Source organism: Bubalus bubalis, chromosome 1 (assembly GCF_019923935.1).
Source record: "Bubalus bubalis isolate 160015118507 breed Murrah chromosome 1, NDDB_SH_1, whole genome shotgun sequence".
Taxonomy (NCBI): domain Eukaryota; kingdom Metazoa; phylum Chordata; class Mammalia; order Artiodactyla; family Bovidae; genus Bubalus; species Bubalus bubalis.
The window spans coordinates 27,560,360-27,584,128 of NC_059157.1; positions in this window are offsets into that span (position 1 = coordinate 27,560,360).

Consider the following 23,769-nt stretch of genomic DNA (forward strand, 5'->3'; position numbering starts at 1 on the left):
TTGACAAAGAGGCAATGGTTGTATGTAAGTACTTTAATCTTATGAACAGTTCCACCAGATAAAAGTTTCCATATAGTTACTATTCATAAGAAACCACATCTACCCTTTGCCCAGATAAGAATATTTCCATTTCAAAAAAAAAGAATGGAAGAAACTCAGTAGGCCCAGTGTAATGCCTTATTTTGCCTTGTTTTACATTAGGAGTTATACGTATCTGTACAAATGTATACAGCTATTTTCCTTTAATAAATCCAAGTATTTATTAGGGGCCCTCCAGCAATTTCATGGCTACTGACTCCTGTTGCCATTAAACAGAGAAAAGATGAAGATCCAATGAGCGAGCATTGCATCCTGAAAATGTTATTGTAAAACTGAGGTGGCAGAGACCATGGCTTTGGAGTTGAACTCTTCAGACCCAAACCAGCTCTAATGAATCTGATTCTTAATGTTTTGTTTCTCCACTTTGGTGGCATTTTTATGCTACCTGAGCCATGTAATTTTAAACAAAATGCCTTTAGTATAACATGAAATATTATTTATGCTTTGTTAATTCTGTATGATATCTTGCTGTTCCCTTTCCGTTTTTGTGCCTAGATAATGGCTATTATAATCAGTCTTCTAAGATGCCTTGTTTTATTTGTTTTTCTTAGAATAAACAAGGTGATAATCTTGAGACTTCCACTGAGAGAAGTTCTTAAAACTTCAGGGTTTTAAAAGTTCAAAATGACAGCATGAGAAAATAAAAAGAAAATAAAGGGATAATTGCTGATAAATAAATAATATGTGTACGTGGGCTTCTGAGGTGGCTCAGTGGCAATGAATACACCTGCCAAAGCTGGAGACATGGGTTTGATCCCTGGGTCAGGAAGATCCCCTGGAGGACAAAACGGCAACCCACTCCAGTATTCTTGCCTGTAGACAGAGGAGCCTGGCGGGCTACAGTTCAGGGGGGTGGCATAGAGTCAGGCACAACTGAGCACGCATGCATGCGTACACAAGTATTGATAGATATAGTCTGCTTTTACTAAATCACCATTTTCAAGCCTGGGATGTATTTTCAAAAGAAAATAGAAAAGTATGAACCGAATTTTATTTATATAATGTTTTTAAAGGGTATATATATATATATATATATATATATACACACACACACACACATACACAGTAACTATATATAGTAACCAAAAAGAAGTACAGCTTTTGTAAAGTTTTCTCAAGAGAAATACTTCAAGTCATCAACCTCTGTGCAGGTATGGCAGGAGGTGGAGTTTTACAGCAGATGTTGAGCTCAAGCTTAAATATGTTGAGTTCAGGTGCATAAAGATGCAAAGATGCCCAATGATGCTTGTGCGTGTGTGCTAAGTCACTCAGTTGTGTCCAACTCTTTGCCACCCCTGGACTCTCTGTCCATGGAATTCTCCAGGCAAGAATACTGGACTGGGTTTCCATGCCCTTCTCAAAGGGATCTTCCCTGATCCAGGGAATGAACTCAGTGTCTCTTACGTCTCCTGCGTTATCAAGCAGGTTCTTTACCACTAGCACCACTTGGGAAGCCCAATGACACTTGTATCTATTAGAATAAATCTCAAGTGGAAAATCCTGGGTGAAAATTATAACATAGGTAGATATATAGATACAGATAAATACATACATACATATATAGACATATTATTACATCTAAATCTATATGTATCTCTAATAGACATTTTCTCTGTAATTTCCATTTGGTTCCTTAGATTGCTGCTGTTCAGTCATCCAGTTGTGTCCGACTCTTTGTGATCCAATGGACCGTACCACGCCAGGTGTCCCATCCTTCACTATCTTCCAGAGTTAGGTCAAACTCATGTCATTACAGTTTTTCTGTAAAGATTTATGTGTTTATTCATTATAGGTACTTTTTTTCTTTTTCAGAGCAGAGCCTAGTAACTACAATTGCTTTTACAACCTCATCTGCTAATTCCATACGGATCATCTCAGAGTTGAACTTCCATTGATAGCCTGTTTCTGTAACAGCCAGACTGAGATATAATTCACATAGCATGTAATTTACTCATTTAATGTGTCTATTTCAGTGGGTTTTAGTATAGCACAGAAGTGTGTACTGATTGCCTTTTGTTTTGAGTATTAGTCACATTTTAATGTTTCTTTGTATATCCAGTAACATGGGATTATATCCAACATTGGAAATAACACTTAGACTCTAGATTCTGATATTTTCTCTCTCTCTCTTTTTCATCTGTATATACACATACATGTGTGTGTGTGTGTGTGTGTGTGTATATACACACACATATATATAGATATATGTATGCCATATATATATATAGATATATGTATGCCATATATATATATATATAGATATATATATGGCTTCCCTGGTGGCTCAGCAGTAAAGAATCCACCTGCCAACGCAGGAGACATGGGTTGGATCCCTGGGTCTGAAAGATCCCCTGAAGAAGGAAATGGCAGCCTCTTCCAGGATTCTTGCTTAGGGAAATCTCATGGACAGAGAAGCCTGGCGGGCTACAGTCCATAGGGATACAAAGAGTCGGACACGACTTAGGGACCAAACAACAACCAATAGATATATATGACTACAGTGATGTGACAGTTGAATCCAGAGAATGGATGCACAAGTCAGTAAGGGAAGAGGGCACCCCTGGGCAACATCAATGTGAACAGAGTAGTCTACAGAGAAGACAGAAAAGAAAATGAGAATAAGTAGAAGTTATATTATCACAGAAGCCAGATGAGTTTTTCTAACTTAGAAATGTACTGACATGTTTAAAATGTTTAACTTCTAAGTATGGGATAACCAGATACACACCATTATATATAAAACAGACATAAGAATTTATCATATATAACAGGGAATTCAGTATCATGCAGTAACCTAGAATGGAACAGTATCTGAAAAAAATGTATAACTGAATCACTTTGCTATTTACCTGAAACTAACACTAATAAACTAATATTATAATATTGTAAGTCAACTATACTCAAAAAAAAATCCTTACCTTCTAAATTCTATCAAAAAGATTTTTTATCTCCAATTCACTATAAATATGTTTAGTAAAAACATTACTGTATACATACTAATCCTTCTAGACATTAAAAAAAAACTTACTGGAGTATAATTGCTTTACACTGTGTCCATCTCACACTGGTCAGAATGGCCATCATCATAAAATCTATAACCAATAAATGCTGGAGAGGGTGTGGGGAAAAGGGAACCCTCTTGCACTGTTGGTGGGAATGTAAATTAATACAATGACTATGGAGAACAGTATGGAGGTTCCTTAAAAAACTAAAAACAGAATTTTTTTTTAATTGCAGTGTAAATAAAGGGGGAAAAAACTCTTGCTTAAAAAAATAATTCCATGACTACTAAATCCAGATTACACTTTTTTGGGGGAGGAGGTGAAAAAGTGTTGGGAACTGTTTTGTGGTCTGTATCTTTGCCTTCTACCCTTCACACATGTGAATTTAGCCATTTAGGAGGCTGCATTTTTTCAGGGTTAGAGCAAAGTAGTTCTTTAGCACATTATCATTTCATGATTATGTATACAGATTTGGATTTAACTCCCTTTCTGGAAATATGTGTCACTAGGAACGTGAGATTATCACTTTGAAATTTGTGATGGAATTTTGTTAAAATCACTTTGAAATCCTTGTCATAAAACATTATACTGGTGTTACTTATTTTAAGCTGTTTTTACAGCTATTTTTTATAAACAGAAACTGACAGTCTCTTTATCTTTAAGTAATTAAATAAAGTGCAAGTTGCTGCATATGAGAAGAGATGTTTAAACCCAACAAATAAAGAGTCTGTCTGGGATAAGTCAGTTGCTCTTCTGGTTAAATAAGACCTGTTGGCTTTATTGTTATTAATGAGAATGTTATCAGCTTAGAACATAAAGCTTGATTCTAAATATGTTTTCAGAAAAAATATATGTTTTCTTCTATAATTTATTTGAATGAATTAATCAGCATAAAAAGAAACTAGTGTTTATGTAATAAGCTAAATCATGAGCTTCTACTATTTATATAGCACTTCTGTGATTTTTTTTTCAAGTATTTCAAGAATAAAATACCAAATTCACAGAAATGTTGAAGTACATATATTTATATTATGGTATAAAAAATCTGAGATTGATGATAGACAGATATAGATGAAACAGTATCAGTCAGCAGATGAGAGAACCTGTTCCTCAAGCTAGTAACTTCCCTACCACACTGTTATAACTGAGTACTGGTATTAAATGTTAGTCACTCAGTCATCTCGGATTATTTGCGACCCCATGGACTGTAGCCCTCCAGGCTCCTCTGTCCATGGGATTCTCCAGAATACTGGAGTTTCCTTCGCCTGAGGATCTTCCCAACCCAGGGACTGAACCCAGGTCTCCTGCACTGCAGGCAGATTCTTTACCATCTGAGGCACCTGGTGGTATTAAAGAGAAGAGTTAAACCCAATCATTATCCTCAGTTTTATGTTTTCTAACTTTACTGAGACATAACTTTTGACATACAATATTGTATAAGGTTATGGGGTACAATATGATTATTTCATACATGTATGTATGTGAATAAGGTTAGTTAACATCCATTTCACATAGTTCCCATTTGCTTTCGTAGTAAGAACATTTAAGTTCTACCCTCTTAGAAACTTTCAAATGTATAATACAGTATTGTTAGCTATAATCACCATTAAGTTGGTGGAAAGGAAAGTTTGCTTTATCTCAGAAGCCAGCAATGGGGGACAAGGTGGGGTGTTGAGATTCCCGTCCAAAAGCCAACCCCCTTCCCCCGCCCTGACTCAGACAACCAGTGGAGAAGAGCCTAAAGGACAAAAGCTTCAGAGCTTTTATAGATGGAGGGAGGGGGCTACCTGCAGAAACAGCACAGTCATCTTGAAATTGGTCATCAGTGATCTGATCAACACCATCTTGATGGTTTTAAGTACAGTTAGCTTTTAGTTTCAGGGTCAGTTTTTTCTCATTTATTTGAGGCCAGTTCTCAGAACTGTGGCAGGTTATGTCCTGGCTACAGTCTGGTCATCATATAGTCACCATCTTCCACTTAGTGGGGGTTTCAGTATCTATAAGACAGCTCAGAAGACACAGCTCCGGATACGATCTACGGCCCCTGAGGAGGAACTAGAGGCTCTTGACTATCCTTACAGACTGAACTAGTATTATTCGGTCTCCCTTGACAGTTTGTTTTCCTTTGTTTCTGCCTTTTCTCACTTCTCAGATTAAATTTATTCTTTGGCTCAAGTTTTTCTACAGACAAAAGGCAGGTTGAGGACATAGAGGGCAAGGACTTGCTCTGTTTGAATTTCACTCTATAACTCTGCTTCAATTTCCATATATACATCTATTTTATATACATATTACATATGTGTGTATAACATATATACACATTACATATGTGTGTAACATATATATACATACACACACACACACATATATATATACAATTTCACATTTTCTGTATCCATTTGAGGCAGGCTGGAGCCTGGGACACTTAGTGGCAGAGCTTGAATCCCGATAAATGTCTCCCTCAGCAACAAAATACAAATGAACTATCAGGGACAAATAGTTTCTAATTGTTTCTAACTAATGACTGTTTGTGCAGTTGAGACAAATTATAAACAGTAAGACACAGAAAGACCAAAAACCCAACTGCCCCTTCTGAGGAGTTGGGAGCAAAGGCAGGTACTGCGCTTGCACCCTGCTCAGGGTACAGGGGAGTGGGCAAGAGCACCTGTGACTTGTTACTGCTCCTTCCTGCTGCAGCAGGAGTCCCAACAGAGCCCTGCCTGAATTTCTCATCTGTCCTCTATCAATTCCTCATGATTAAGGAGGCTCAGGACCCTAATAGGTGACACGTTCATCCACTGATGAACACCTAGGTTATTTCCCCTCTTGCCTATTATGAATAATGCTGCTATGAACGTGGGAGTGCAGATGTCTCAGGACATCATTTCGTTTCCTTTGGATATATACTCAGAAGTGGAATTGCTGGACAATTCCATTGATAATTTTTTTTGATGAACCTCCATACTGGGTTCCACAGTGGCTTAAACAATTTACATTCCGTGAGGATTCTCTTTTCTCCACATCCTAGACGACACTCACCATCTAGTCTTTTTCATGACAGCCATTCCAACAAGTGTGAAGTGATATCTCATTGTGGTTTTGATTTACATTTCCCTGATGAATGATACTGAACATCTTTTGTGTACCTTTTGGCTATTTCCTCGATGATAATTTAACTCCGTAGAGAGACAAAGCTAACATATGAAAGGAAAACTAATTTAGGTGAAACTCTGTGGAAACAACTATGAGTGCGATAGAAGTCTAGACTTCCCATTTCCTGAGGATCTAATTGCTGAGCTCTTTCACCACACACTTATTTAATCTCCACAACAAGCTGTGATGAGGTTGTTAAGCCATTTTATACTTCAGAAATGGAAGCTTAGCATGCTTAAGAAACTTGCCCTAATTTACAAAACATGACTCCAGTCCAGATCATCTCATTCAAAAGTCCCTCATCTTTCCATTATTCCACTGAAGTAGCGAGCGAGGGAAGCCAACTATAGTACCTTTGCCCGATTTTCATGCAAAAGCAAATTCTGCATCTAAACTGTTTGTGTAGTTGAAGCTCCTTTATGTGGCGTTATTTTACATACAGGTCAAAGGTGCTTGCCTTTTTCGTGGGTAGGGGGCACTTTTCTCTTTTCCAACAATAATATCACTCTCAGTTTAACCCAAAAATAGAAGATCAAGAAGACTTCACATAATACAACTATATAGTTTTGCCAACTAAAGATATCTTTAGAAAAGTAAGTCAAGATTTAGACCCTAACCATATAATCCACTCTGAGGTTTCAGACTACTAATGTGAGTTTTTATAATTTCTATACATTTTTCACCAAGTAAAGACACTTGGTCCTTGGAAAAAAAACTATGACAAACCTAGACAGTATATTAAAAAGCAGAGACCTCACTTTGCCTACAAAGGTCCATATAATCAAAGCTATCATCTTCCCAGTAGTCTTGTATGGACATGAGAGTTGGACTATAAAGAACACTGAGCGCCGAAGAGTTGATGCTTTAGAATTGTAGTGTTGGAGAAGACTCTTGAGAGTCCCTTGGACTGCAAGGAGATCAAACCAGTCAATGCTAAAGGAAATCAACCCTGAATATTCATTGAAAGGACTGATGCTGAAGCTGAAGCTCCAATACTTTGGCCACCTGATGCAAAAAGCTGACTCACTGGAAAAGACCCTGATGCTGGGAAAGATTGAGGGCAGAAGGAGAAAGGGGTGACAGAGGATGAGATGGTTGGATGGCATCACCGACTCAATGGACATGAGTTTGAACATGTGCTGTAATCCAGGTTGCGACTGGGACATGACTGAGTGATGGAACGACAACTGATATTTCTAATTTTTTCATGTAGAAAAGAAAACTGTGATCTTCATAAAAACATCATACACTTTTTTACCACTCATGGCATCTAATATCATGATAATAATGTAAGAGTTATGGTGCTTGGTAAATATGTCTGAAGGCAAGAGCCTTCCTACTCTCTAGCCAAATAATTACATTAAGGAATCCCAAGTCAGGCAGGAATTAGAGACAATCAGGAGATGCTATTGGTGAGAAATATATACCTGTTATATATATATAAACTTGGGATTGCCTTTCTCTTCCAAATATATGTATTTATTTTTCATAGTCTTCAAACTGTTGTCACCTTCAAAACACACTGATATTATACATATCTTGGTAGCCTACACAAAAGTGTTATGAATGATGAAGAGGTCAAAGTTATCAAGAAGTGGTGTATACCATTGGAGAAGGAAATGGTAACCTACTCCAGTACTCTTGCCTTGAAAATCCCATGGACAGAGGAGCCTATGTATTAATAATTGTAGATCATGTAGGTCAAAGACATCTCAGTCACCCAAAAATACTGACTGAGCCAAGTTCAGTGGACAGTCAAGGTTCACCTTATTCTTAAATACTATTTTGACTGTATGTTCATAGTGAGTAAAAGAGATCAATTTTTACTGACCTCTGTTAGAGACCTCTCTAACTAGATTTCAGTGCTTATTATCATCACCCTTATACTTCTGATATTTTTAAAGAAAACAATTGGGAAACATTGATTCATTTATTCAACATGTGTTTTTGAGCACTAACTGTGAAATAAGCCTTAATCTCCATGAAAGAGATTAACAACATAGAACAAGACAGAGCAAGTCCACACTCTTAAGGGTTATATCCTTGTGCACTATCCCTCACAGAGCATGATTTTATCCACATGCTTCCTGCTTGAAAAGTATTCAGCCATCAAGGGTCACATGCGATGCCAAGTTTTGATAGCACAAAGGCCTAATCTAGGTGTTCAAAATTTAAAAGGTCATTTCAACACACAGAAACGTGTCTCCAATACCTACCTAAAGAAGGAAATATGAGCCATGGTATATTTATAATAAACATTTTTAAATAAAATAAGTTTGAGCTACAGTGACCATTATAAGTTGTATGTACATTTCTCAATTCATTTTAGAAATTGGTAGACTAAAATTTAAAATCATTAAAACAGCTTTTATTTGATCCAATTTTTTTTTTCATTTTATTTCTTTTGGTAGGGAAGTGGGCATGAATTTGAGCAAACTACAGGAGATACTGAAGGACAGGGTAGTCAGGTTATGCAGTCCATGTGATCACAAAGAGTTGGACTTAGTGACAGAACAACAACAAGGGTAGAGACTAAAACATATGATGGAATGTGACTTAGTTAGACACTACTGGAGTGATTTAGTAATTTTTTCTTTTTACACTAAACAACAGAGAAATCATAAGAAAACAAATCAAAGTTTTTTTTATTTTTTTTATTTTTTTAATTTTATTTTATTTTTAAACTTTACATAACTGTATTAGTTTTGCCAAATATCAAAATGAATCCGCCACAGGTATACATGTGTTCCCCCTCCTGAATGTTTTGTGGTATACAGTATATTCCAAGCTTCATCTAGATTCAGTTTCTAGAAATACTTGCAATAGGGACGACTGCTCACTTCTGAAAACAGCTAGGTCTTTTTCTTCTTGGTCATTATTAGCCAGATCTGCCACTTTTAAATTCCTAAGCCCCTCTTTCCCTTCAGTACCTCTTCTGTTCTAGTTTAATGATGTTACTCCTAAAATCTTTGTGTATCAACCAACCTAGTTCCTAGACCAAGAGTAAATTTATTTTCCTATTCCAGCCAGCCTGGTTTGGGTCAGACATTACTGAGTCTCCAAATGCATTTTGAATTGGGAGTGATGTCCTGTTTATGAGGATAAATTGAGCACAATGTGATACGCAGACATATGCATATTTCCCCGCTCTGAGTAAATTGGAGCCAAGGGGATGAGTATTGTCTGACTCTCATCTGGTTGGAATTCTGGTGCAGAATCAGGCTGGGCTGGTCACTGAATGAGTCACTGGCGCTGGAGACCAACACAGATCTTTGGATGGGTCTAATGGAACATCCTAACAGTTTCCACACACCCCTTTTGCTGAACAAAAGTCCCTTGAGGGCTGTGTAAGAATAAATGGATAAGGGACTTCCCTGGCAGGGCAATGGTTAAGACGTCAACTTTCAATGCAGGGACATAGGTTAGATCCCTGGTCAAGGTGCCGAGATCCCACGTGCCTCGCAGCCAAAAAAAAACCAAAACATAAACAGAAGCAATGCTGTAACAAATTCAGTAGAGACTTAAAAAATGGCCTGCATCAAAAAAATATTTTAAAAGGTAACTCTTAAAAAAGAATAAATGGATAAAATTAAATGTTTGGATTCAGCCTTTTTTTTCTGTTCCTCATTCTCCTTAACTTCAGTGGTCAGGAAAGTTAATTTGTTCCATTTCTCATGCATCCACCAATGGAAAACAATCCTTGGGCCCTCTTTTAAGATTACATTAAATGTAATTATCTGGTTTCAAGTGAGTAAGACCCTAATTACTTTTGAAGGAAGGTGCCTGAATGATATACCTTGATCCTACATCCAATTTGTTTTACTCAGACAACAACCAAGGAAAACATTCGCTGACAGAAATACAATGTATAGTCTAAATTGGTATGCAATGAATATTATCAGTAAGGGCAATTCCAACCTCTCAGAGAAAAGACTCATCTTCTTTTGTCACTGACACAGTAGGTCAATACTATATCTACATTTCTCATATGGCACTGGTTGTGTTCTCCAAAAATAAAATCACCTGTAGACATTAAATATGTATCATGCCTAATACAGTTTTAAAATTAATGTTGCTTAAATTATCTATTTCTCAAAGCAATCACATGAGCTAAACTACTTCTGTTATTATTAAGAAATTTAGGGACAGAGTACACAGGAATTTACCTAAACAAACATAAATCACAACCAGTGCTAAGATTAAGCAAATTTTATTGCAGCAAATACATCTATAAAATCTGCAGCAGGAGGAGGAGCCAAGATGGCGGAGGAGTAGGACGGGGAGAACACTTTCTCCCCCACAAATTCATCAAAAGAGCATTTAAACGTCGAGTAAATTCCACAAAACAACTTCTGAATGCCGGCAGAGGACATCAGGCACCCAGAAAAGCAGCCCAACTCTTCGAAAGGAGGTAGGAAAAAATATAAAAGACAAAAAAAGAGACAAAAGAGGGAGGGACGGAGTTCCGTCCCGGGAAGGGAGTCTTAAAAAGAGAGAAGTTTCCAAACACCAGGAAACCCTCTCACTGCCGAATCTGTGCCGAGCTTTGGAAGCACAGAGGGCAACATAAAAGGGAGGGGAAAAAAAAAATAAACAATTAAAAATCGCGGATTGTGAGCCCTACGGTAACTCCCCCAGTGGAGAAGCAGTGCAGACGCCTGCACACGCCATTAGCAAGCGGGGGCTAGGCAGGGAAGTGCGGCGCGGGCTGTGTCCCTTAGAGTAAGAATCGGGCCGAATGTCCTGAGCGCTATCTGAGCGAAATAATTTGGGCTAGCAAACCAGACTGTGGGATATCTACCACGCGAAAAGCCAGCCCTAACCTAAGACACCGCCAGGCCCGCGCACAGAACAAAGGACTGAACAGATATAGCCGGCTGCAGACCTTCCCCCTCCGGTGACAGGCAGCCAGAGCCGGAAGGGGGACATCGCAGCCCCAGAGAGACACTATCTATAAAACTGTAAGCAGGCTTCTTTGCTAACTAAAACTTCTTGGGGGTCTGGACGGTCAACATCTGCCTGAGAAGGTGCGCCGGTTTTACACCCAGATAACCGAGTGGCGGGGAGGCGATAAGTCGCAGCATTGGCGCCCGCCAAACACCTCATCACCTGAGCTGCTCGGATCTGGGAAGAGCACAAAACGCAGGCCCAACCGAGTCTGCGCCTCTGAGGACTACCCGAGTGCCTGAACCTGAGCGGCTTGGACCTGGGAGCTCAGTCCAGGGCCGGCCTCTGATTGTTCCCGGCGGAACAACCTAGAGCCCAAGCAGTGTGGGCAGGGAGGCTACACGCGCCGTGAGCGGGGGCAGACCCAGTGTGGCTGAGGCACTGCGAGTGCACGCCAGTGTTATCTGTTTGCAGCATCCCTCCCTCCCTCCCCACAGCGCGGCTGAACAAGTGAGCCTAAATTTAAAAAAAAAAAAAAAAAAAAGTGTCCTCAACCATCCCCTTTGTGTCAGGGAGGGAACCAGACACTGAAGAGACCAGCAAACAGAAGAAGCTATAACAGAGGGAAACGCCTTGGAAGCTACAGGCCATAGATTAAAACCCTGTGGTTACTACGGATTACATAGGAAGGGGCCTATAGATCTTGAGAAATATAAGTCGGACTAAGGAACTGCCAAAAATGAACTGAACCCACAATACTCACAACAAAACCAGAGAAAGACCTAGATATATTTTTACTATTTTTACGATCAATCTTTCTTTCTTTTTTTTTTAAATAAAAAAAAAAATTTTTTTAAGTCCTTTATTGTCCTTTAATTTTCACTTCTATAACTATTACTTTGCAAAAAAAAAAAAAAAAGACCCTATTTTTTTTTTTCTTCTTCGGCAAACTTCATATATATATTTTATAATTTTTTGACCGTGGTTTTTTTTTTTTCTTTTTTCTTTTTCTTCTTTTCTTTAAAATTGTATTTTTGAAATTCCAAACTCTACTCTAGATTTTTAATTTTAGCCTTGTGATATATGTTATCAATTTTGTACCTATAGTTTTTTTCATAATTTCTGTGACTTTTTTTTTCCTCTGTTTCTTTCTCTTCTTCTTTTATATAACATCGTATATCTGCAATTCCAAACTCTACTCAAGATTTTTAATTTATGCTTTTTGGTATTTGATATCAATTTTGTACCTGTATTTTCTTTATAATTTTTGCGATATTGTTTTTGTTGGTTTGTTTGTTTTCTCTCTTTATTTTTCTTTTTTCTTTTTTTTTTTTTAACATTGTATTTTTGAAATTCCAAACTCTACTCTAGACTTTTAATTTTTGCTTTTTGGTATTAGTTATCAATTTTGTACCTGTAGTTTCTTTATTACTTTCACGACCTTGTTTGTTTTTCTTTGTTCGTTTTTTCTCTCTTTCTTTTCCTTCTTCTTTTCATTAACATCGCATTTTTGAAATTCCAAACTCTACTCTAGATTTCTAATTTTTGTTTTTATGTATTTGTTACCAATTTTGTACCTTTAAGAACCCAATCTTCAGGACCCATTTTTCACTAGTGTACGAGATTACTGGCTTGACTGCTCTCTCTCCCTTTGGACTCTCCATTTTCTCCACCAGGTCACCTGTATCTCCTCCCTAACCCCTCTCTACTCTACCCAACTCTGTGAATTTCTGTGTGTTCCAGACGGTGGAGAACACTTAAGGAACTGATTACTGGCTGGATCTGTCTCCCTCCTTTTCATTTCCCCCTTTTATCCTTCTGGCCACCTCTGTCTCCTGCCTCCTTCTTCTCTTCCCTGTATAACTCTGTGAACATCTCTGAGCGGTCCAGCTGTGGAGTGCACATAAGGAAGTGACTACTGGCTAGCCCACTCTCTCCACTATTGATTCCACCTCATCTCATTTGGGTCACCTCTAACTCCCTCCTCCCTCTTCTCTCCTCCATGTAACGCTGTGAACCTCTCTGAGTGACCCTCACAGTAGAGAAACTTTTCATCTTTAACGTAGATGTTTTATCAGTGGTGCTGTATAGAAGGAGAAGTTTTGAAACTACTGTAAAATTAAGACCGATAACTGGAAGTAGGAGGCTTAAGTCCAAACCCTGACTCCAGGGAACTCCTGACTCCAAGGAACATTAATTGACAGGAGCTCATCAAACGCCTCCATACCGACACTGAAACCAAGCACCACACAAGGGCCAACAAGTTCCAGGGAAAGACATAACAAGCAAATTCTCCAGCAACAAAGGAACACAGCCCTGAGCTTCAAGATACAGGCTGCCCAAAGTCACCCCAAAACCATAGACATCTCATAACTCATTACTGGACATTTCATTACACTCCAGAGAGAAGAAATACAGCTCCATCCACCAGAACATTGACACAAGCTTCCCTAACCAGGAAACCTTGACAAGCCACCTGTACAAACCCACACACAGCGAGGAAACGCCACAATAAAGAGAACTCCACAAACTGCCAGAATACAGAAAGGACACCCCAAACTCAGCAACTTAAACAAGATGAAGAGACAGAGGAATACCCAGCAGATAAAGGAACAAGATAAATGCCCACCAAACCAAACAAAAGAGGAAGAGATAGGGAATCTACCTGATAAAGAATTCCGAATAATGATAGTGAAATTGATCCAAAATCTTGAAATTAAAATGGAATCACAGATAAATAGCCTGGAGGCAAGGATTGAGAAGATGCAAGAAAGGTTTAACAAGGACTTAGAAGAAATAAAAAAGAGTCAATATATAATGAATAATGCAATAAGTGAAATTAAAAACACTCTGGAGGCAACAAATAGTAGAATAACAGAGGCAGAAGATAGGATTAGTGAATTAGAAGATAGAATGGTAGAAATAAATGAATCAGAGAGGATAAAAGAAAAACGAATTAAAAGAAATGAGGACAATCTCAGAGACCTCCAGGACAATATTAAACGCTACAACATTCGAATCATAGGGATCCCAGAAGAAGAAGACAAAAAGAAAGACCATGAGAAAATACTTGAGGAGATAATAGTTGAAAACTTCCCTAAAATGGGGAAGGAAATAATCACCCAAGTCCAAGAAACCCAGAGAGTCCCAAACAGGATAAACCCAAGGCGAAACACCCCAAGACACATATTAATCAAATTAACAAAGATCAAACACAAAGAACAAATATTAAAAGCAGCAAGGGAAAAACAACAAATAACACACAAGAGAATTCCCATAAGGATAACAGCTGATCTTTCAATAGAAACTCTTCAAGCCAGGAGGGAATGGCAAGACATACTTAAAATGATGAAAGAAAATAACCTACAGCCCAGATTATTGTACCCAGCAAGGATCTCATTCAAGTATGAAGGAGAAATCAAAAGCTTTTCAGACAAGCAAAAGCTGAGAGAATTCTGCACCACCAAACCAGCTCTCCAACAAATACTAAAGGATATTCTCTAGACAGGAAACACAAAAATGGTGTATAAATTCGAACCCAAAACAATAAAGTAAATGGCAACGGGGTCATACTTACCAGTAATTACCTTAAACGTAAATGGGTTGAATGCCCCAACCAAAAGACAAAGACTGGCTGAATGGATACAAAAACAAGACCCCTGCATATGTTGTCTACAAGAGACCCACCTCAAAACAGGGGACACATACAGACTGAAAGTGAAGGGCTGGAAAAAGATTTTCCATGCAAATAGGGACCAAAAGAAAGCAGGAGTAGCAATACTCGTATCAGATAAAATAGACTTTAAAACAAAGACTGTGAAAAGAGACAAAGATGGTCACTACATAATGATCAAAGGATCAATCCAAGAAGAAGATATAACAATTATAAATATATATGCACCCAACACGGGAGCACCGCAGTATGTAAGACAAATGCTAACAAGTATGAAAGAAGAAATTAACAATAACACAATAATAGTGGGAGACTTTAACACCCCACTCACAACTATGGATAGATCAACTAAACAGAAAATTAACAAGGAAACACAAACTTTAAACGATACAATAGACCAGTTAGACCTAATTGATATCTATAGGACATTTCATCCCAAAACAATGAATTTCACCTTCTTCTCAAGCGCACATGGAACCTTCTCCAGGATAGATCACATCCTGGGCCATAAAGCTAGCCTTGGTAAATTCAAAAAAATAGAAATCATTCCAAGCATCTTTTCTGACCACAATGCAGTAAGATTAGATCTCAATTACAGGAGAAAAACTATTAAAAAATCCAACATATGGAGGCTGAACAACACACTGCTGAATAACCAACAAATCACAGAAGAAATCAAAAAAGAAATCAAAATTTGCATAGAAACGAATGAAAATGAAAACACAACAACCCAAAACCTATGGGACACGGTAAAAGCAGTCCTAAGGGGAAAGTTCATAGCAATACAGGCACACCTCAAGAAACAAGAAAAAAGTCAAATAAATAACCTAACTCTACACCTAAAGCAACTAGAAAAGGAAGAAATGAAGAACCCCAGGGTTAGTAGAAGGAAAGAAATCTTAAAAATTAGAGCAGAAATAAATGCAAAAGAAAAAAAGAGAGCATAGCAAAAATCAACAAAACCAAAAGCTGGTTCTTTGAAAGGATAAATAAAATTGACAAACCATTAGCCAGACTCATCAAGAAACAAAGGGAGAAAAATCAAATCAATAAAATTAGAAATGAAAATGGAGAGATCACAACAGACAACACAGAAATACAAAGGATCATAAGAGACTACTATCAACAATTATATGCCAATAAAATGGACAACGAGGAAGAAATGGACAAATTCTTAGAAAAGTACAACTTTCCAAAACTGGACCAGGAAGAAATAGAAAATCTTAACAGACCCATCACAAGCACGGAAATTGAAACTGTAATAAAAAATCTTCCAGCAACAAAAGCCCAGGTCCAGACGGCTTCACAGCTGAATTCTACCAAAAATTTAGAGAAGAGCTAACACCTATCCTGCTCAAACTCTTCCAGAAAATTGCAGAGGATGGTAAACTTCCAAACTCATTCTATGAGGCCACCATCACCCTAATACCAAAACCTGACAAAGATCCCACAAAAAAAGAAAACTACAGGCCAATATCACTGATGAACATAGATGCAAAAATCCTTAACAAAATTCTAGCAATCAGAATCCAACAACACATTAAAAAGATCATACACCATGACCAAGTGGGCTTTATCCCAGGGATGCAAGGATTCTTCAATATCCGCAAATCAATCAATGTAATACACCACCTTAACAAATTGAAAAATAAAAACCATATGATTATCTCAATAGATGCAGAGAAAGCCTTTGACAAAATTCAACATCCATTTATGATAAAAACTCTCCAGAAAGCAGGAATAGAAGGAACATACCTCAACATAATCAAAGCTATATATGACAAACCCACAGCAAACATTATCCTCAATGGTGACAAATTGAAAGCATTTCCTCTAAAGTCAGGAACAAGACAAGGGTGCCCACTTTCACCATTACTATTCAACATAGTTTTGGAAGTTTTGGCCACAGCAATCAGAACAGAAAAAGAAATAAAAGGAATCCAAATTGGAAAAGAAGAAGTAAAGCTCTCACTGTTTGCAGATGACATGATCCTCTACATAGAAAACCCTAAAGACTCCACCAGAAAATTACTAGAACTAATCAATGACTATAGTAAAGTTGCAGGATATAAAATCAACACACAGAAATCCCTTGCATTCCTATACACTAATAATGAGAAAACAGAAAGAGAAAGTAAGGAAACAATTCCATTCACCATTGCAACGGAAAGAATAAAATACTTAGGAATATATCTACCTAAAGAATCTAAAGACCTATATATAGAAAACTATAAAACACTGGTGAAAGAAATCAAAGAGGACACTAACAGATGGAGAAATATACCATGTTCATGGATTGGAAGAATCAATGTAGTGAAAATGAGTATACTACCCAAAGCAATCTATAGATTCAATGCAATCCCTATCAAGCTACCAACAGCATTCTTCACAGAGCTAGAACAAATAATTTCACAATTTGTATGGAAAAACAAAAAACCTCGAATAGCCAAAGCGATCTTGAGAAAGAAGAATGGAACTGGAGGAATCAACCTACCTGACTTCAGGCTCTACTACAAAGCCACAGTTATCAAGACAGTATGGTACTGGCACAAAGACAGAAATATAGATCAATGGAACAAAATAGAAAGCCCAGAGATAAATCCACGCACATATGGACACCTTATCTTCGACAAAGGAGGCGAGAATATACAATGGATTAAAGACAATCTCTTTAACAAGTGGTGCTGGGAACTCTGGTCAACCACTTGTAAAAGAATGAAACTAGAACACTTTCTAACACCATACACAAAAATAAACTCAAAATGGATTAAAGATCTAAATGTAAGACCAGAAACTATAAAACTCCTAGAGGAGAACATAGGCAAAACACTCTCTGACATACATCACAGCAGGATCCTCTATGACCCACCTCCCAGAATATTGGAAATAAAAGCAAAAATAAACAAATGGGACCTAATTAACCTTAAAAGCTTCTGCACATCAAAGGAAACTATCAGCAAGGTGAAAAGACAGCCTTCAGAATGGGAGAAGATAATAGCAAATGGAGCAACTGACAAACAACTAATCTCGAGAATATACAAGCAACTCCTACAGCTCAACTCCAGAAAAATAAATGACCCAATCAAAAAATGGGCCAAAGAACTAAATAGACATTGCTCCAAAGAAGACATACAGATGGCTAACAAACACATGAAAAGATGCTCAACATCACTCATTATCAGAGAAATGCAAATCAAAACCACTATGAGGTACCATTTCACACCAGTCAGAATGGCTGCGATCCAAAAGTCTACAGGTAATAAATGCTGGAGAGGGTGTGGAGAAAAGGGAACCCTCTTACACTGTTGGTGGGAATGCAAACTAGTACAGCCACTATGGAGAACAGTGTGGAGATTCCTTAAAAAACTGGAAATAGACATGCCTTATGATCCAGCAATCCCACTGCTGGGCATACACACTGAGAAAACCAGAAGGGAAAGAGACACGAGTACCCCAATGTTCATCGCAGCACTGTTTATAATAGCCAGGACATGGAAGCAACCTAGATGTCCATCAGCAGATGAATGGATAAGAAAGCTGTGGTACATATACACAATGGAGTATTATTCAGCCATTAAAAAGAATACATTTGAATCAGTTCTAATGAGGTGGATGAAACTGGAGCCTATTATACAGAGTGAAGTAAGCCAGAAAGAAAAACACCAATACAGTATACTAACGCATATATATGGAATTTAGAAAGATGGTAACAATAACCCTGTGTACGAGACAGCAAAAGAGACACTGATGTATAGAACAGTCTTATGGACTCTGTGGGAGAGGGAGAGGGTGGGAAGATTTGGGAGAATGGCATTGAAACATGTAAAATATCATGTATGAAATGAGTTGCCAGTCCAGGTTCGATGCACGATACTGGATGCTTGGGGCTGGTGCACTGGGACGACCCAAAGGGATGGAATGGGGAGGGAGGAGGGAGGAGGGCTCAGGATGGGGAACACGTGTATACCTGTGGCGGATTCATTTTGATATTTGGCAAATCTAATACAGTTATGTAAAGTTTAAAAATAAAATAAAATTTAAAAAAAAAAATAAAAAAATAAAAAATAAAATAAAATTTCTATATAAGACTCACTCAGGATATGTATGTGTGTATATATATATTAGTTAAATTGGCTGCTTATTAACCAATAACTTGGTTATTGAGATAACTTAGGCTGATTTCTGAACTTCTTGAGCTTTAATTTTTACATAAGTAAAATGAGATAATACTACTAATGTTTGCAGTATCTTAGGTGTGTTGTGAAAATAAAGTGAACATGTACATGTGCAAAAAAAAAAAAAAATCTGCAGTTTAATGTCAAACTGTGACTAAAACCCATGTTTGCTGTATGATACATATGGAAGTTGTTTAGTCTTCTACTTTGTCATTATCACTGGATGTCCAGTCTTTGATAAGAAATTGAAAGATCGGTGTATTTCTTATTTTTGCTTCTATTCTTTTACTCTGTCTGATTTAGTCTTATAAGCTGATTTGGTCTTATAGAGAGCAACCCTGTGTGTATATGTCTGCATGTAGCAAATGAGTGACTTTTCCTTTCCATAAGTATTAACCTTAGGACTTTTGTAGGTTTTATTTCTCCTTTGGGCTATATTCTGAGTGCATACTTGGATTCAGTCTCTTTGAAGTCTATATATTCTCTTACAAAACTCCATTTAACTCCATTCAGATTGAATCTTCCCTTACCCAGTTTCCCAAACATATTTTCAAAAATTTGATCCCAAGTCTTAAACTGGCGGCCTATGAGCCAAATTCATTCAGCAAATATATTTCTATTGCAATGATTGTTCTGGGTTGCAGTCTTTGTTTTCCTGTTTATAATACATTTCAACTGAATAACTTCACATTTAAAACTTAGGAAATTTCATATAGTAACCTGGCTTCTTTTGAAAAAGTATACAATTTGCCATTGTGGAATCCACATTTTACAAGACGGGAATCTTCTGGATGTAAATGACCACTCTTTTAGCCATGGTAAGCAGGCATCAATTTACCATAAATGCCATCAAGTGCTGTTTTTCTTATCTTGGCTGACTTTATTCATCTATTACTTGCCTGGTCCAAGAAGCCATTTCAGAATATAATGCGTGATTAATATGCATTCAGAGAACACTTGGCTGAAATTCGTCTTTTCTTACTGATTTATAAACATGCTTTTACTTTCAACCATTCCTTGGCTAGCCACAGGCCAGACTCATCTCTTGTCTATCTAAAGGTCTTCTGCTGTTGCTCATGTGTCAAATACGTCTCTGCTGAGTGCAGCGGTATTGATTTTACCTCTGAATCTCAGAACCCGTGACCAAGTCATCACCAAGCCTGTAGGGGCTGAGTTGTGCTATCTTTCTTCCTGTGTAGTCTGCTTTGAAGCTGCCCTTTGGAGTGATGGCTGGACCTGCTAAAGTTGGCATATCCCGCCAAGCCCTCCATCACCTTGCCAGCTCGCTCTTGCACTCTCACCTTTTAGCTTATCCAAAAGCTCAGTGCTCTTTATTGTGTGTGTGTGTGCATACTCAGTTGTGTCTAACTCTTTGTGACCCACACACTGTAACCTGCCAGGCTCCTTAGCCCATGGGATTCTCCAGGCAAGAATACTGGAGTGGGCTGCCGTTACCTCCTCCGGGGGATCTTCCCTACCCAGGGATCCAACCTGCATCTCTTATGTCTCCTACATTGGCAGGCAGATTCTTTACCACTTACGCCACCGGGGAAGTCCTTCTCTTAACTCTGCTTGTAAACAAATCTCAACATTTCCAACCTTGTACCTTCCACTGTTACCAGTTCTAAGTAGCAAACCCTCAAAACTCAGTGGCTTCTCAAGGGAAGTTTTCAGAGCTATTCTCTTTTATGATTCAAACAAGAATGAACAGTGTAAAACAATGTTCAATGTCAAAACTCCATCTTCCAGTCCCACAGTCTATGATTTGCTGTCTCCTGTCAATTAACTTGCTGTGGTTTAGGTAAAAAGTGGCTTATTACATTGGTGGTAATGTGGACAGCTTCTGTCTTCATGCACTGACAAATGCCCAGCATGCTTTTCTTCTGCATGACCCCACATGTGTCCGCACTAATCCCCTAATATTAATATAAAGCTCAGCCAAGGAAGCAAGGCTGATCACACTTCTGTGTCAGGAGGACACATTATGCTGTGTCACAATATTTCTAATAAAGATTACAAGAAGGTGGTGCAGTTTATGAAAAGGGTACGGAGTTTGGAATTGTATCCCAGTTTGAATGCAGAAGCTTCCTCTGGGTGATTAGGTGGGTCACTTTGTGAAAATTAAGCAACCATATCAATGCTTGATTTTTCTTTGTTGTAAAATAAAGCAAATCTACATGATTTATAGTGCTGTTGGAAAGATGAAGGGAGTTCACATGTGAGAAGCACACAGCAGAACACTTGGCATATAGCAGTCGCCCACGAAACGTCATCACCAACACTGTCCTATAGATGAAGACTCCAACAAAGGAGCGATGGGCAATTTTTTTAAGGCCTGGTTTTTCAGAGGCCAAATTACCTTGTTTCAAGTCTCTTATTTAAAATATTAATAAAAACAAGTTTTGTGTTTTCTATCAACCAACATAAAGAAGAAGGAAGGACACCGGTAAGATATACGGTATGAACGGATGAAGTATGATTCTAAATGGTGAGTCTACATTTCATCCAAAGAAATTTGCATGGGGTAAATTTCCTGCTTTAAAGGTCAACCTGATGCAAAGAACTGACTCATTGGAAAAGACCCTGATGATGGGAAAAATTGAAGGTAGGAGGAAAAGGGGATGACAGAGGATGAGATGGTTGGCTGGCATTACCAACTCAATGGACATGAGTTTGAGTAAGCTCTGGGAGTTGGTGATGGACAGGGAAGCCTGGAGTGCTGCAGTCCATGGGGTCACAAAGAGTTGGACACGACTGAGCTATTGAACTGAACTGAATTAATAGATATCAAAGTCAATATTTAAGTTCTCAAAATAGAAGCAGACAACTAGTGATTCTGGTAAGTAGGTGGCCCTAAGTTCCAGTAAGCCCTCATGATGTCTGTGTCCCGGGATACTTACTAGCAGTGGTTTCTTCCACTCTCAAGAGTCCAGTATAGAATATGTTTGTAACATAAAAAGATCAGACTATTTAGCCCAACATCTGAGACACAGTCAGCTCCCAGTCTTGTTTTTGCTGACTGTATAGAGCTTCTCCATCTTTGGCTGCAAAGAATATAATCCATCTGATTTCAGTATTGACCATCTGGTGATGTTCATGTGTAGAGTCTTCTCTTGTGTTGTTGAAAGAGGGTGTGTGCTATGACCAGTGCGTTCTCCTGGCAAAATTCTCTCAGCCTTTGATATGTTTCGTTTTGTCCTTAAAATTCACACTTAAACTGAAGAAAGTAGGGAAAAACAATAGGCCATTCAGGTACGACCGAAATCAAATCCCTTAAGATTACACAGTGGAAGTGAGAAACAAATTCAAAGGATTAGATCTGAGTGACAGAGCGCCCGAAGAACTATGAATGGAGGTTCATGACACTGTACAGGGGGCAGGGACCAAGACCATCCCCAAGAAAAAGAAATGCAAAAAGGCAAAATGGTTGTCTGAGGAGGCATTACAAATAGCTGAGAAAAGAACAGAAGTTAAAGGCAAAGGAGAAAAGGAAAGATATACCCATTTGAATGCAGAGTTCCAAAGAATATCAAGGAGAGATAAGACTTCCACAGTGATCAATGCAAAGAAATAGAGGAAAACAATAGAATGGGAAAGACTAGAGATCTTTTCAAGAAAATTGGAGATACTAAGGGAATATTTCATGCAAAGATGGGCCCAATAAAGGATAGAAATGGTATGGACCTAACAGAAGCAGAAGATATTAAGAAGACGTGGCAAGAATACACAGAAGAACTGTACAAAAAAGATCTTCTCGACCCAGATAATCATGATGGTGTGTGATCACTCACCTAGAGCCAGACATCCTTGAATGCAAAGTCAAGTGGGCCTTAGGAAACATCACTACGAACAAAGCTAGTGGAGGCGATGGAACTTCAGTTGAGCTATTTAAAATCCTAAAAGACGATGCTGTGAAAGTGCTGCACTCAATGTGCCAGCAAATTTGGAAAACTCAGCAGTGGTCACAGGACTGGAAAAGGTCAGTTTTCATTCCAATGACAAAGAATATTCAAACTACTGCACAACTGAACTCATCTCACACGCCAGCAAAATAATGTTCAAAATTCTCCATGCCAGGCTTCAACAGTACATGAACCATGAATTTCCAGCTGTTCAAGCTGGATTTAGAAAAGGCAGAGGAACCAGAGACCAAATTGCTAACATCCGTTGGATCATCAAAAAAGCAAAAGAGCTCCAGAAAAACATCTATTTCTGCTTTACTGACTACGCCAATGTCTTTGAATGTGTGGATCACAAAAAATTGTGGAAAATTCTTCAAGAGATGGGAATACCAGACCACCTGACCTACCTCCTGAGAAATCGTATGCAGGTCAAGAAGCAACAGTTAGAACTGGACTTGGAACAACAGACTGGTTCCAAAACAGGAAAGGAGTACATCAAGGCTATATACTGTCACCCTGCTTATTTAACTTATATGCAGAGTACATCATGAGAAACGCTGGACTGGATGACACACAAGCTGGAATCAAGATTGCCAGGAGAAATAGCAATAACCTCAGGCAAATGATACCACCCTTATGGCAGAAAGCAAAGAAGAACTAAAGAGCCTCTTGATGAAAGTGAAAAAGGAGAGTGAAAAAGTTGGCTTAAAGCTCAACATTCAGAAAACTAAGATCATGGCATCTGGTCCCATCACTTCATGGCAAATATATGGGGAAACAGCAGAGATAGTAACAGACTTTATCTTCTTGGGCTCCAAAATCACTGCAGATGGTGACTGCAGCCACGAAATTAAAAGACGCTTACTACTTGGAAGGAA